Raw genomic sequence first — 16,827 nt, 5'->3', positions numbered from 1 at the left:
GTTGGCGACTTTATTGAGGTAAGAATTTTTGCTTCTTTATTCAGAATGATCTTACAGGGCCATGACGCAGCTCTGCTGTCGTCCAAAATTTAACAGGTTACTGAATTTATTTTTTATTACGAGGTTTAGGAATTTTTCTGTTTCGAGCTTACATTAAATGAGAAAAGAATTTTGTGGGTACATTAAATGGGAAACAAATTTTGTGTGGAGGTTAAATGTGAATGAATTTCTGTAGGGAGGTTATAAATGGGAACCAATTTTGTTCCGAGGTTACACAAAAATTAGAATCATTAACCAAATAATATTTATTTACTTTAATTTTTCTGTGGGGAGGGTACAGCCTACCTGCATCATCTTCACTCTGCAAGTCGCCTAGGCGTGTGAGGCGCAGGGCACACTGTCCGTCTTTCTTGTTGTACTCGTGGATTATTCGCCCTAAGAACGGCTGCTGTTGAGCCTCTGTGTGGGCTGTAATCTCCCTGATTCTGTCTCCGCCGTCTTTTAGCGACATTTACGTAGATGGAAGCAATTTATCGGTTGATGCTCCTAGGAACGTACGCTCTCCGAACTTTAATTCTAAACCGTACCGCGATCAGAACGCCTACCTTCCAGCTTCTGCCACTGGAGATGGTCGATCATCTCTGTGATGCTTTGGTGCCTGAAACGAAATGCGCTTCTCTTTTTTGTTGGTCTTCTCTATTTTCTGAATGGTAAATTTGTCATCCTGACAAGGAATATTGAATTATTGGTCGAACAAGAGTTCTGCAAGCTACTTCCTTTGTTGGTGGACTATGTTTGTGTGGATTCTTTCAATGAATCTCCATCTTGCATCTGACTTCCCGGCATTTACTTTTGTAAGATTGTGTTACTTCAGTTTGCTCCATATGCATACTCCTAGTTCTGGTCGCCTTCTGGAACAAATCTATCAGTGTCAGGGTGGTGTTACAAGATTACCGTCATTTCACCGGTTTGGTGGTCAGTTGCTTGTTTCTTTTAATTAACCTTTGCTTGTAATTGCTGTTTTACAACAGGTTTCTAAATTTTTTATATAATTGCCGTTCTTGGCGTGTAAGGCCTTTAGCCTTGATTGTGGTCATTTGCTTTGAAAAATATCTGTATTTTAGCAGTAAGCCTTGAAACCTCACTTGCCGCCATTCCTGCCGTCTGACACCTTCTGCTGTGTCTGCAGCCACTTACCTTTTAATATTTCAATACCTGTAAGTTGTAATCGCAGCGAGTTCTTAAACATAATTAATTTATCGCCATTCTTGGTGTGTAAGGCCATCATCCATTATCACAGTGGCTTTTTAACATTATCTTTATCTGCATATTACGGTAATTTGTTAAATTGTAACGCACTGAAAACTCTATTATTTGCGCATATGTTTTTTCCTTCATTAATAACGTGTGGTATTTTTTATTTATTGTTGAGTCATGAATTACTGTTTTAAAAATAAATGTCTGCAGCTGTTGAAGGCAACCAATAGTAACTGGTAATGGCCCCGTGCACAATCGTAGCCGAATCCTGTCCTCCCTTGACTACCCAGGTCACAACATATACCAAAATTCTGCATCTGAGCGGCATGAGATGTAGGTCTGTAGTTCTGTGCGTCTGCCGACGACGCTGCTTCAGAACGGTAAGGAGCTGTTCTTTCTCCCAATCACCAGGTACACTTCGTTCCTCCGAAGACCTATGGCACACTGCTTCTAGGAGAGGCTCAAATTCTTAGGCATAATCTGTGTAGAATCGCACTGGTAGGCCATCAGATCTAGTGGCCTTCATTCCGTTGAGCGATTTCAATTACCTTTCTATCCCATAGGCCCTTATTTCGGTGTCAGCCATTTAGACATTCCTATGACGATTTAAAGGAGGCACTACAGTGCGGTTTCCCTCCGTGAAACGGTTCTAGGAAAAGATGTTTGGTATTTCGCCCTTTTTTTGTGTCGTCCTGCGTTTCAATGCCGTTACGGTCACGGCGTGTCCGAACAGGTGGCTTCGATCCGTTTATTGATTTAAAATACGACCAAAGCTTGTTAGTATTTTCTGTCAAGTTGGTAGGCATGCCCACACAACGGTCAATCAGAGCAACATCATGTACCACTGTTCAATAGAATACAGCACAGTCGCTGTCGGCTCACTCTAAACACATCCTCTAGTCTAAAAAACTCTCAGGTCGCCCATCGACGTAGCCTACAGAACTTCATGTTGGTTTTTTCTGACCACTGATTTACGGTAGACAGCGAAAAGATTTGTCACGAAAATAATTAGAAGATATAGTCAGGATAATCACTAAATTTTTCTTCTTGAGTTATTCTACTGCGTGAGATGCACTGAATAATGATGAGGACCGTTTGAAGTTATACGAGTATAACATTGCAGACATCGTGATAGGGTTCAGTTGAAGAGGAATGGACATCTCTAAAAAAGGGCAAACACAAAAGTTGGAAAGATAAATGTAGCTGCAAGGAAAGAAACTGCGAAGAAACGTTGAGGAACAGAAGCAATAATCAACGAAAGAAAGTAGTACAAAACTCTCCAGGAAAAGACACGAATATAGGTATACACGTCATTTATGGATTAAATAAATAACATGCTGATAAAACAGGGCGAAATGTCTGCAAAAAAGAACTGGTCATCGAAAAGTCTGATTCAACATATAGAAATGTTAAAACAAAGGCATCAACATTAGCAGTGGAAGACGATTCCAATGGTCAAGCGCAAAGAAAACAGCGGATATGGAGAAAGAGTACACTGAAGGTCTCTACGTGCCAGAGGAACTGTCTGAAGACCTCACAGAACAAGAAGTGGCAATCGGAATGGAGGCCATAGGGGATTCATTGTTAGAGTCAGAGTTAAAAAGAGCTCTGTGAGACTAGAGAAACCAAACTACTATTTATGTTGGTTTGTGGAATCTATAAGACTGGGGACATACCGTAACACTTTTGGGAAATGTCGCCAACACAATACCGAAAATAGCAAGGTCAGTCATCTCCGAGAATTATCGCACAAAATGCTGAACGTTTGATGCATACAAGTTGGTGACAAGAACGTGGGACTTAAGGAAAGGCAGGATTCGGTGTGGACGGGGCCTTAAAAATCAAATGGCTCCAAGCACTATGGGACTTAACATCTGAGGTCATCAGTCCCCTAGACTTAGAACTACTTAAACATAACTAACAGAAAGACATTACATACATCCATGCCCGAGGTAGGATTTGAACCTGCGACCGTAGCAGCAGCGCCGGTTCCGGACTGAAGCGCCTAGAACCGCTCGGCCACAGCGGCCGGCGACGGGGCCTTACTCAGTTACCGTTGCTTGCTCCGTCTTGCTCCTTTTTTTTTTTTTTAAAAATTCACATACACTTTATTTGGAACAAATTTCAAATAAGATTGACAATAAGGAACAATTATGAGATTTGACTGTTAAGACACTATGTATAATTGAAAAAATTCTTAAGCAAGTTGCACTCACAGTTGAAGGCACAAAGTCAAATTATTGCCGGCTGAAGGCCCCAATAGTAATAACTCAGAAGAATCTGACAGCTGAAGGCCTGGATAGCAAATTCCTAAGAACAATTAAACCTCTCTGAGAGATACTAAAATATTTTTAAAAAAAAAGCCAATCACCAAAATTTCACTATTAAGAGACAATATCTAATTAAAAATTCCTAAGACAAATTGCATTCACGGCTGAAGGCTTTATTGACTAGACATTCAAATTATTTGTCAACTGAAGGCCCCAATAGTCAAAAAACAATAAGTCAAAAAAACGATTTGATGGCTGAAGGCCTGGATAATAATTCTTAAGAACAGTTAAACTTCTCCAATACTAAAATACTTTTAATAAAAGACAATCATCAAAATTTCACTATAAAGGGACTATATCTAATTGAAAATGCTAAAGAACAATTGCATTCACAGCTGAAGGTCTTATAGACCAGGAATTCAAATTATCTGTCGGCTGAAGACCCCAGTAGTAACAACTCAAAAAACAATTTGTCAGCTGAAGGCCTGGATAGCAATTCTTGAGAACAGTTCTCCAACGGATACTAAAGTATTTAAAAAATAATCATCACAATTTCACTATTAAGATACAATATCTAATTGAAAATTCTTAAGACCAATTGCCTTCACAGCTGAAGGCCTTAGCGACCAGAAATTCAAAGTGTCTGTCGGCTGAAGGCCCTAATAGTAATAAATCTAAAAACGATTTGACAGCTGAAGGCCTGGATAGCAATTCTTAAGAACAGTTAAACTTCTTCAAGAGATACTAAAATGTTTTTTTTTTTTTTAAAAAAGGACAATCATCAACATTTCACCATTAAGAGACAACACCTAATTAAAAACTGTTAAGACAAATTGCATTCACGACTAAAGGCCTTATTGACCAGAAATTCAAATTACTTGTCAGCTGAAGGCCCCCATTAGTAACAACTCAAAATAAAATTAAAAAAAAAAAATCATCACAATCTGATCAAACAAAGGGAGAAGTGGGCCTAAGACAGTGCTCCAAGGTTCGGCCTGGGAAAGTCACTCAAATTCATAACAGGTGAGACAGGCAGCCAAGAGTTGTATTCAGTTAACCAGATGGCCACTCAAACTATTGACAGTTTAAATGCAGACGAACACTCTTGCAAAATCTACCTAACGTTTGATAACCAGTACAATGATGGAATAACCCAGGCAAGGCGGAACCTGCGGATAGTACTGCGTCTTCAGAATCTGGCGTTTAGAACATCCAGAAGCAGAAGGAACGACTACGATAAAGCTGTTCAACATATCCAAACCACAATCAAGGAGGCTGTGGAACTACACGCCTTACCGGACAGCAGCGGCAAGGTGAAGAGAGTTACACTGCTGTGAAACTACGATAACCTCCAGGACAGGTAACTGGGACTACACGCCTTACCGGACAGCAGCGGCAAGGTGAAGAGAGTTACACTGCTGTGAAACTACGATAACCTCCAGGACAGGTAACTGGGACTACACGCCTTACCGGACAGCAGCGGCAAGGTGAAGAGAGTTACACTGCTGTGAAACTACGATAACCTCCAGGACAGGTAACTGGAACGTTAGTGGCCACTAGGCAGAAAAATACCGCTGGTTGAACTTCACCAATAAACATAAGAAATTCAATGATTAATAATAAACAGTGGAGGACGGCTAACTAATTTCACCAACTCCAAACACTGCACTCGTTGCTCTTCATCTCAGCGACCGTGCGAGCAGCAACGCGTGAAGGAATGGCGTGGAGGTTTCACTACTGGGTTCACTACAGCTCAGACGCCCTGGCTGTGGCCCTCGCCACTACGGCAGTGGCTGCGCGCCGCTGTCCCCTCGCTTCCAGACCTCACTGCTGCTCCGTCCCAACCCAACTCCCCGACACACTCTGACCCGGAGAACAGTTGACGTCCTTCCAAAGATAGTACCACTGTACTAGGTATCGATAACTGCTGCTACTGCCACTCACAGACAGACAATGCTAGCAAATGTAGTGGTACCAGTAGACACAAGAGGAAAACGAGACGCCACTATTCCTATTATACAATACCAGTTTACCAACGGCACCAACACGAGACGCAACACGACTCAAATAAGATACAGAAGAATGGAACAGAAATTGAGTGTCTGTCAGATGCCAATCAGTTTGGTGGTCGGGAATGCAAAAGTACCATGAAGAAAATTCCGACTTCGACCTTCAGAAAAATTGAGATAACGTTCATAGGAGCTGCCAATCTAGAAAACGCGTTCAGCAATCTCAAGTGATGCAAGATCTTCGAAATGCTCCGAATTATAGTAGTAAGCTGTAGAAACAAACAAGTAATGTACAAAACATACAAGGAACAAAAGTGGAAGATAAGAATATCATGCAAAGAACGAAGGGTTCGGATTATAAAAAGATGTTGTCCTTCGTCACTACTGTTCAATATATACAATGAAAAAGCAACGACGTAAATAAAAGAATGATTCAGGAGTGGCATTAAAATTCAGGGTAATAGGATACAACGATAAGATTCCCTGATGACATTGCTATCCTCAGAGAAAGTGAGGCACAACTGTGGAATCTGTTGAATGGAGTGAACAGTCTAATGAGCGCACACTATGATTTGAGACTTAGGCGAAAAAAGGCGAAAGTAATGAGGAGATGAATAAATAAGCTAAGCCAAAAACTCGAGATTAACACTGGCAGCCACAGAGTAGATGAAGTTGAACCAACATAAAAAGTGATGGACAAAGCAAAGAGGACACAAAAAGCAAACTAGCATAGACGAAGAGGCCGTTTCTGGGCAAATAAGTGTACTAATATCAAATATCTGCCTTATTTTGAGAAAGATATTGAGGATGGCGCTTGTCGCTGAAACAACCGGTTTTTGGTTATATCGTTTTTTTCCAACGCCAGTGTAACCTGACTCTTAAAATCACTCATTTTTAAAAAAACTGATTCTCAGTTTTTTATTTCTATTTTTTCCAGTAATAAACGTAGAAATCGAACAAAGATTGAGAATTTTGGACTCTCTCAGTTTCAAGATACATAGAATCAAAATATTAAATTGTTGTTGTTGTGGTCTTCACTCCAAAAACTGTTTTCATACAGCTCTCCTTGCTATTCTATCCTGTGCGACCCTCTTTAGCTCCAAACGACTACTTCAACCTTCATCCTTCTGAATCTGCTAACTGTATATATTTCTTGGTCTACGATTTTACCCCCATACTCCTTTCCAGCATTACATTAGTGGTCCCTCGATGTCTCTGAATGTGTCTGTCAACCGATCCCATCTTTTGGTCAGGATGTGCACAAATTTCTAGTCTCCACAATTCTGTTCAGTACCTCCTCATTAGTTACGTGACCTACCCGTCTAGTCTTCAACATTTTTCTGTAGCGCCACATTTCTATTCTCTTTTTGTGCAAACTATTTATCGTCCATGTTTCACTTCCATACGGGGCTATACACCAGACAAATACCTTCAGCAAAGCCTTCCTAATACTTAAATCTGTCTTAGAATTTAACAAATTTCTCTTCTGCAGAAATGTTTTTCTTACCATTGCCAGCCAACATTTTAATGTCCTTTCTGCTTCGGCCAGGATCCGTTATTATGATAGGACAGTTGCTGAACGTTTCACTCAACATGAGCACCGTGCATTTATCGAGAAACATCGAAACGGTGGTTCATTTCATTCCATAGCTTCCTTCAACAATACGATTTCTCAGCTCTTGAAGGATAGCTGTCATACATGGAACACACAGAGTGTCTTTTATGTGTCCCTGCAGAAAGAAAATCTGTCTGGTGACTTGGGAGGGCAAAAGCAGTGAAAAAGTTCTTGTTGTCCAACTGACCCAATCCAATGTTGTGGAATAGTGTTGTTAAGATAAGGTCACACCTCAAGTTGAAAGGTAGGGTGCCGTCGTGCATAAAAATGAGAGCAGTGTAATCTTCGTGAAGCTGAGGAAACAACCAATTTTGCCCCATATGCAGGAATGGCACTCCTGTCTCAGTTTCCTACGAAAAAAGATAGGTCCATAAACTTTGTGAACAGAAACGGTAAAAATCACGGTTCGACGACGACGCCAGGAATTTGTGACTCCCAAATTGTTATATTATAACTGTCTACGTTACCCTATAGATGAAACGTCAATTCGTCTAAAAAGACGAACCATTCGAAAAAAGTGTTCTCTGCCACGTCCCAGAGACACGATATGCAAAATTCGTCTCTTATGTTATGGTCGCCGTGACGTAATTGCTGCAGTAACTGCAACTTTTAAGGCTTCATCTGCAGGCGTATTGTCAGAACACGGCACACCATTGTTTGAGGAAGTTGAAGTTCCTGGCCTGCCTAGCTTGTGGACCTGCGAGGGCTCCCTGTGAACGCATCTCAAATACGCTCCACATTTTCATCAGATGTGCGTGTCTGACTAGTACTATTTCCTTCGCATATACAACCAAATGGCAAGAATTTTTTATGCCAGTCACAAATATGCTTGGCTTGTCCAGAGGCGGCTTCTTGCTGAATCGACGGCGGAATCCAAGTTGCACTTAACAACGGACTGACTTTGCGGTAATTGGAACACACAGACGTAGTCGCCTTCTTGCTACAAACAACAGCGCAGTTGTACCAAACTTCGAAACTACCTCTGACCGGTGACATGCGCAATGTGACCGATCACACGCGCAATGTGTTTCTGTCTTTTACAGTTTGTCTGTAATATACAACTGAAATCTGTTGTTTTGTTTTATTTATGTATTTATTTTGAATCGCCGTTATATGCTGATCAGCCAAAACAATATCACCACTGCCAATCGCGATGTTGGATACCGGCTGGTGTCGTTGGGGTCACGTGGCCCGGTAGAAAAAGTATATAAGCGAACAGAAACGTACGGAGGATCATCAGAGCGAAGATGGAGAAACCAACTGAGATAAGCGACTTTGACAAAGGGCAGATAATTATTATGCAGAGCCTGTGAACTAGTATCTCGAAAACGGCGAAGATGGTCGAATGTTCACGGGCTACTGCCGTGAGAATCTATGGAAAGAGGAGGAATGGCAGTAAAACTAGAACTAGGCGCTAAGTGGTTGGACGTTCACGACTCTTAACAGAGCGATGGGTTTGCAGGCTTGTCTGTTCTCTAAAGCAGGGTAGATGGTAATCTGTGGTGTCTCTACTGAAAGAGCTCAATCACGGTGCATGCCTCAGTGTTTCGGAGCACACCGTCCATCGTACATTATTGAACATGGAGCTCCACAGCAGACTACTCGTACGTCTTCACATGTTGACGTAACAACATCGTCAGCTACGATTGCAACGGGCACGGGACCGTCACAGGTCCACCGTCGATGAATGGAAACGAGTCGGCTCGTCTGGTGAATCACAGTTTTGCTGCGCTAGGTCGCTGGTCGTCTTCACAAAAGCCGTCATCGACGTGAACGGTGGCTAGAGACGTGCAGCGCGCCGCGGATGCAGACTGGTGGGAGCAGCATTACGCTATGGGAGACTTTCTCCTGCGGTTGCTTAGGACCTGTGGTAGTAAACGATGATTATCTGACAGCTGCGAATAACGTGCATCTCTTCGTCCATCCACGACGGCGATGTCATTTTTCAGCAGTATAATTGTCCGTGTCTCGGAGCCAGAATCGTGGTACAGTTGTTTCATGAACATTATAGTGAACTAACGTCGATGTCTCGGCAGTGAAGGTCGCCCAGTGCAAAACCTACGGAACTCATGTGTGTCGCTATCGGGCGCTGTCACCGAGTATGCAAATCGGCGGTCTGTTATTTAGGCGAATTACATGACCTGTGTGTAGACACCTAATGCCACATACCTCCACAAACGTACCGACAAACTGTAAGATCCGTGATACGGAGAAGCAGTGACGTATTTCGTTCCAAAGGTGGCCAAACAAGCTATTGAGCGGCTGTGCTGCACATCGCACCGCTAGGCTACTCTTCTTTCCAACACCTTTTGAAAATGTGATCTATGTAAACGTAGAAGTTACAGAATTATTTTCCTCGTTGAAACCAATCAAAGGTGTTTTTATTTTGCGTTTCTCTCCTTTTGTCCCTTCTTTTTGCGTTTTAGTGAAGTAAACGTATGTTATTTCCTGGTAATGATGCAATTCGGAAGCTTGTGCTCACTCACGTGTGACGCAATACGCTAGTTTTTTTGTTGTACTGTACTTTGCAATAAAGCAGCGGGGACCTTGACAGCGCTAAATGATGTAATAAATAATACGTCAAAGTAAACACTTCATTATCTGCCCAAATCAGAAAAGTAGGTCGAGTCACAAGCAGAATTCGAAACCAGAGCCTCAGGCGGAACAGTGGTGCCCGCAGGTCCGGAGGCGCACCGACGTGAATACTTGAGGAGCGAAACGCGGCGCTGCCCTCTACCGGCGAGGGTGGGATCGACAAACTCAACCGCTGCAAGTGCGGCGACGTACGTTTTCTGCTGACGTCATATGTTCAACACTTTTTGTCCACTCTTAGGCAGTTCATTCAGACAATGGTTTCTTCTTGCGTCGCATGTCCACACGTTTGTACTTTGCTGAGCAATCACTTTTTATCAAACGAGCAATTACTTCAGATATAACTACATCTCTCGGGCTTTTAGCATTTTTTGCCATGTGCCACTACACGATTGTGACGAGAGGTTTAATAACCGCCGCAGATACTTTTTCCGTAAGTCGCTCCATTGTGGACTAACTTCTGGACAAGATGAAAAAAGCCTTCACCTGCTATAGTTCCGTACGACCTTAGGCCTCACACACACATTGCTACGCATTTATCGATAAATATCTCCGGAGCAGTTTCACGAGGCGTTTCTCGACCACACCGAGAACCTCGTTTATTAGACACGCACGGATAGCAAAGTGCCACTGGATCCTTAAGTACGAGCGTGAATTTTACTGAGCAGCGAATAGGAGGTAAAATTAACGTTTTCCTAATTGCAATCCGCTACGTCCAAGTTGAAGTTTTAAGATTCGTTTCAGGTTGTTTGGTTCTGTACTCAGCGCTGGTTAGTTTTCGTTTTACTTACTTTCTCTTGCCGTGCACTCCTTCCTGTGAAAACTACGTTTAGTTCGGAGCTCATTTTCTGTGTTAAGAAAAGACTGGCCGCAGCACAGCACTGCTCGCGCTGCGCCCCGGCCGCAGTGCGCGTGCAGTGACGTCACGGGCACGCTAGCCGCCGAGCAGTGCAGGCGGTCCTCGCCTGGGCCGCGGCACTGCCCGGCCCGGCCCGTCGAGGCCTGCGAACGTAGGCCCGCGCTGGTTCGCTCGCTCAACGTCGCGGACGAACTGCGTTTCCACACCCGTCAACTCGTAACTAGATGTGCACGTACAAACGAGAATTGCATCTTCTAGTGGAATCCGCTATTACGGCTATTAGTGCTACAATTGTCGCAAGTCCGTAGGCCTACTTATAATTTCTTATGGCTGCGCTGGGGTACAATAAAATTATATTCGTGCCAAAATGAATGTCACTTGCATAAGGCACCATTTCTTGTATGAAATGAAGACTGTTAAGCAGAAGAGACTAAACGCTATAAACAACCATTTGTATTGAGTATTGATCTTAAATTTTGTCGTAGTACTGTGAATCAGTAAGATTTTATAATAGCAGATTCCAGTAGAAGATGCAATTCTCGTTAATACGTACACGCCCAGGTGCGAGTTAACAGATTTAGAAACGCATTTTTTTTTTTCAGCAGAGTTCGGGCCTACCTTCGTGACGTACGAGCCGCGGCCTGTCTTTCTCGTGGGCCTCGCCGATCCGTGCCGTGACGTCACGGGCTGTGGTCCAGTGCGGCCGCAGCGTCAGTGCTCGGCTGTGAGGCGCGCTGCCTCGCAAGGCCGCACGTTGCGAGCGGCGAGGTCTGACCAGGCGCCGAATCACAGTGCCTGGCTGCTGCGTGTCTGTGCGCTTCTGCTGCTCACTGCTGCTCCCTGTGCATTCACTATTCATGATGTGAAAATGTGCTCAAAGAGGGCACCAGATCGTTCCGCGTATTTTGCTATTTCTTTCGAAACTTTTGTGTACTAACAAGGAGAGCGCGGCAACTCGCCATCATCCATTTCGTCCAATTTAATAGTATACACAGTACCAGTCGAGAAATGAACGTGACAAAAGTAGAAGCTCCCGATGGTCAATCATTTAGAAAATAAGAAGAAAAGCACGTATAGTGTGCGTCGGGATGACGCATGAGCCAGTTACGTTATCGTAGTTTTTGGGCAGCGACTGGCGCAGCTTAAACGGTAATGGGAGGGTCCTGATGGTCGAATCCCTACGATGAAGATTTTGAATTTTTATGTTGTATTTATTAATATTTTCACGAAAGGAAAGGAAAAGGAAAATTTGCAGCAAACCACGTGTAAGCATAATTTCGGCGAATATTGTCTAGGACAACTGGTCATGTACAGTGTGACGCATTCTGAGACACTCTTGTCGAGATATGATTTCTTTTTCCCTCGACCAGATAAGAGCAATTATGAAGTTTTTTAATCAAGTTCTTCAGCCGATAATAAAAATGAACACGGGATAGCACTAGCGGACTGCATCTCTGGTAGTGGGTTGGGTTGGGTTGTTTGGGGAAGACCAGACAGCGAGGTCATCGGTCTCATTGGATTAGGGAAGAACGGGGAAGGGTCGGCCGTGCCCTTTCAAAGGAACCATCCCGGCATTTGCCTGGAGCGATTTAGGGAAATCACGGAAAACCTAAATCAGGATGGCCGGACGCGGGATTGAACCGTCGTCCTCCCGAATGTGAGTCTGGTAGTGGGAAGGGGAAGGGGGGGGGGGGGAAGTAGACGTAACGCACGGAATGAAAATAAAAAAAGTAGAGAAAAAATTTCGGCAAAAGGGTCGATACCACGGTCTGTGGCATATCGCCCTGCATTGTTTGCACTACGTCAACCACTGCCCGGAGTCCACACTGCCATAACTGCTCATACCTCGCTCGGTCCGCGCCAAAGCTGTTACATTTTTTTCTAATTTTATAAACGTTTGGCCATCTGGAACTCCCAATTCAGTCACTTCCGTTTCTGGTCAAGCTCTGCACACACCACAGATTTGGTCGATGTCGGTGATGAAGAGTAGGCGCCCCCCCCCCCCCCCCCCCCCTTGTGAGTCTGACCTGCGTGCTGAACGGGGCCGATCATAAGAGGAACATTATGGCGTTATTGGACGTGGCATTCCCTTGCCTTCATCCGTTCTTTGTACCACATTTCACAACCAGTTACGGTCTAACATAGACTCCGAATCAAGATAGAATGCAGCATCGTCTACACTGTTTGTGATGCGAGAGAAGTGACAGGAACAAAAACCAGAGAGCGGCTGAGAACTCGGGGTGTTTGATTCGTGGGCAGGACAGCTGAAGACTGGGCATCCCCGAGGTACATTATCGGTACGTAAATTAGGCAGGATGAATTTATCTGATATTTTGCCTGAATAAACACGACTGGTTTATCACCCTGTTGTAGGGACGACCCCACGACTACGGGATGGAGAGGTTAGCTCAGCTTCTGAGAGTGGTCATATGCGTGACCAGCAGAGCAGTCTGCCCCTCGGTGCTACACTAACTGACCACAACTAGGGGCCCTAACGGCGGCTGCAGCCGCCAGTGGCGTGGCGAAAAGCGCCCCAACTCCCCCGACACCGCCTCCACATCGATCGCTGCTGGTAGCCAGCTGGCATAACGCATTGCTGCCTCTAATGTTTGCACTGATCATAGCTTTTCCGAATTGTGTAACCATCCAAATACGCCGTGAAAACTGAAAGCAGTTTCTCTTTTGTTTCAGGTAAGCCGCTGTGAGCATCGATCGAAGTGAACGATCGTGGAGCACTAGAGGGGAAGGCAGCTGCACCTGTGCACCCTTTCTGCAGGTAAAGACCTCATTATACCGTCAGGCATGTTGAGGGAAATACTGAAAACTAGGGCAGAGGCCGCCGCTCCGATTTCTGGACGTCATTAGCATTTTGCCCACGTTCCCTCGTTAGGAGAAATCACATTCTTCAACGTTGTGGTATCAATTACTGCTCGCAAATTTAAAGCTATTAAATTCAGATTTACGAAAAAATTTATGTCTGTGGGATTCGGAATATTTACAGTAAGTCATTAATATTTTGTCAGCTATTATCTTCCAGCCACTACCTTTTAAGCTCTTACAGAAACTGGTACAGAATTTGTATCGCGTGTTTCTGCAGCGTGACTTAAACGTAAATTTACAGAACTGACTCTACCATACAACAGTAACTTCGCTTAGGCAGAAATAAGTTAGATGTTATTACATATACATTGATCACAAAAAGTTTATTTCTTATTATTACCCCAGAAAGGCATCAGGTGCGAACTTTAATCTGACATGATAATGAGAAAGGAAATGTCAAACGAACTTCTGATTTATTAGATTAATTACTATCACAAACTCTCAAGTAGGTTAATATAAAATGAGCCCATCCACTACACTTAGTCACACTCATACACTGGTGGATTCCTGAATCGGCAATGTTAAGAATTACATTACCAGTCGGTATGGTGAATGAAATAAAGACTTACTAACTCCCTCTCGTGATTTAGATATGGGACACGAACGTAAAAAAATGCTGTACATTGATCTCATGTCATCATCCTTCTGCTACTCACGTCGTATGAAAACCTAATCACTCACACTGCCTCTATGCACCAAACGGTCAGGGAAACAATAATACATTACCTCATATCACTGAGTGGAATAAAATGACACGGATGACGTATGCTTGTCGTAATCAATTCAAAAAATTTAGTTCACTCTCTCATGACATGAGTATTGGAACAAAGCAGGCATGATCGCACTCTGCATTGTTGCCAGATGCATCCAAGATGGCGGCGATGACATCATCCAAGATGGCGGCGTGTGGACTTGGCAAGACTTCTTCCTATGAACTGGCGCCAAGTTTTAATTTTGGCAGTAAAAAAAGGTCAATTTGCATATCTCTAAGAAGCTAAGAAAATGGCGCAAAAGAGAGGACACTTGTAGTAACCTCAGTGTCCTCCTCCTCCTAAGGATTCATGGGAAAAGGACTTGGACATAAGTCTTTATTTAAATAATTTCATGCAGTGTGGTCATCCGGTGTGTTCACCACGAGGTCCAGACTCCAACTGACTTAGTACACATCGACACCACCACACGGCACTCTCATCTGTGACGTAATCCGAGATAGCGGCAAACAGGGTATTCGCCACGAGATCCAGACTCCAGCTGAGTTAGTACACAACACCACCACCACCAGAGAGCGCTACCATAACGTCAGATGGTGACGCAAGTACCGTTGTCAAAGATGGCGGCAAACAATGTGTTCGCCATGTGGCCTACTACCCAGTACCGGCACCAGTGGGCTCTGTTGTGTCATCAGCTGAGCATGCAAGTACCATTATCCAAGATGGCGGCGAACAGTGCGTTCACGACGAGGTCTGGTGCCAGGACTGGGTACGAGGCCACATAGCGAACACAATCTTGGGCAACGGTACTTGCGTCATCATCTGAAGTCACGGTAGCGCCCTCTGGTGGTAGTGTTGTGTACGAGCCGTGTGTGGCTTGTGTTCATGACATATCTCATTTGACATCCCGTTTTCACTGTACTACCACCTCATTCATTATCTTCATTTCAATAACTGGTGTCACTGCCGCCTTGCCTGCCTGTGAGTGGCAGCAGTGGCGCTTATCGATATAAGCCCTGGCACATTATCTTTGCTGACTGCTATTACTTACCGGTTGTCATGTGCTTGGAGTTAGTTCGGATCTGCCAGTGAGTTGGGATGCGCTAGCGGAGCAGTTCGGACCTGGCAGTGTTTGACCCAGGATGCAGCAGAAGTTCAGTCAGGGTGCGGCTGCGGTGAGGTCCAGACAGCCATGACTCGGCTGACGGTTGCCGATACATATCACTTGAGTGCGGACCACCTTGGTTGGTCGTCGGTCGGTCGTCTTGTCGGACGACGTGTATGTTGGCCGGCGATCGCTTATGGGTTAACCCTGGACACGTAAGTTCAGTTTTGATTTAACCTACCAGCAAGTCAAGACTGTTAATTTTGTGTCATTTGGAGTTCGTTGTCAGCTGCTGGGATATTCCCACGAGCAACAACGTGTTTTCAAGTTGGAAAATTCTATTCACTCTCCGGTGAAGTTTCACTGTATTTGGTTATTTGAATTGAAGTGCACCAGCAAAATCTTCTGCCTTGCGGCCGTTCCGGTTGTCTGCCCTGGCCGTTGCTGTAAATTTCAGGCAGTCTAGTTTCTTCATCGTGTTATTGCTGTCCTTCACAGTGTGTAGTTTGATAGCTCCATGTATGACTGTTTGTGTGCGCCAATATTTTCTACGTTGTTCTGTTGAACTTCCTGTTGTGCTCTGGTCGGTGAAGTGGAAGTTATCTTGTCAGTCGGTCAGCTGACTGTTGGTCAGTTGGGTTGTCATTGGATCGTGAATGGTTGGCCCGACTGCCTGTCTTACCTAAGCAAGTGTTACTGTTTGAATTACAGGCTGACTCTCGAACATCGGGGTGCCCTTGTGTGTACTGCCTTATTTCTTAATTTGTTCTTGTTGTTGGTGCTTGTATGGCTTCTAACCGGTATTTTGTTTTAAAGGAGTGTTGTTTTACTCTTAAAGCCTTCAGCATAGTTTAAAGTACTGTTTCATGTAAGCCGTTTGGCATTTAAAAAAAAAATTAAGTCTTCAGCCTTCAGCTGGTTTGAGTTTCAGTCGTTTGCTCTTAAGGAATTCAGCCTAAATTAAAGAATTCATTGTCAGTAATGAGAAACCGTTCATGTTGGGCACACAGCCTATAACTTTAAATGGAAAAACGATACAAATCGGTGATAAACAAAGAACACTTGATCTACTGAACCTTATTTTCCTAAGACCCACAAAAACTGTGAATTATTCGCCTAAAGATCTGGAAATGTATCGTGAAATATTGCTTTTAACTGATCTGCGTAAGAATGCAACAATGTCGAAGCAATGTGAAATACAAATCCATTATAAGAGTGAGCAATCGGCTCGACATTGTAATACGAGCCTCAATGAACTAATACGCCGGCTACGGCTGCTCATGGCATCAGCTGCCGCTGGTAATACAGCTCATTCCAACGAAGTTGTTTCAATATTTCTGAGCTTAGAGAGAGATGCACCATTAAAAAAGTATGGATACTGTCGTTCGAGAACTGCACAAACTAGCACGCAAAACATACCCTCGAAGTTCTGTAATGATTAAAGGTTTGGACGACCTGTGGCAAGCGGATCTTGTCGACATGAGAGAATATTCACGTATGGATAACGGATTGAAATATATTTTAATGGTC

Source organism: Schistocerca piceifrons, chromosome 3 (assembly GCF_021461385.2).
Source record: "Schistocerca piceifrons isolate TAMUIC-IGC-003096 chromosome 3, iqSchPice1.1, whole genome shotgun sequence".
NCBI lineage: Eukaryota > Metazoa > Arthropoda > Insecta > Orthoptera > Acrididae > Schistocerca > Schistocerca piceifrons.
This window is presented reverse-complemented; position numbering follows the sequence as displayed.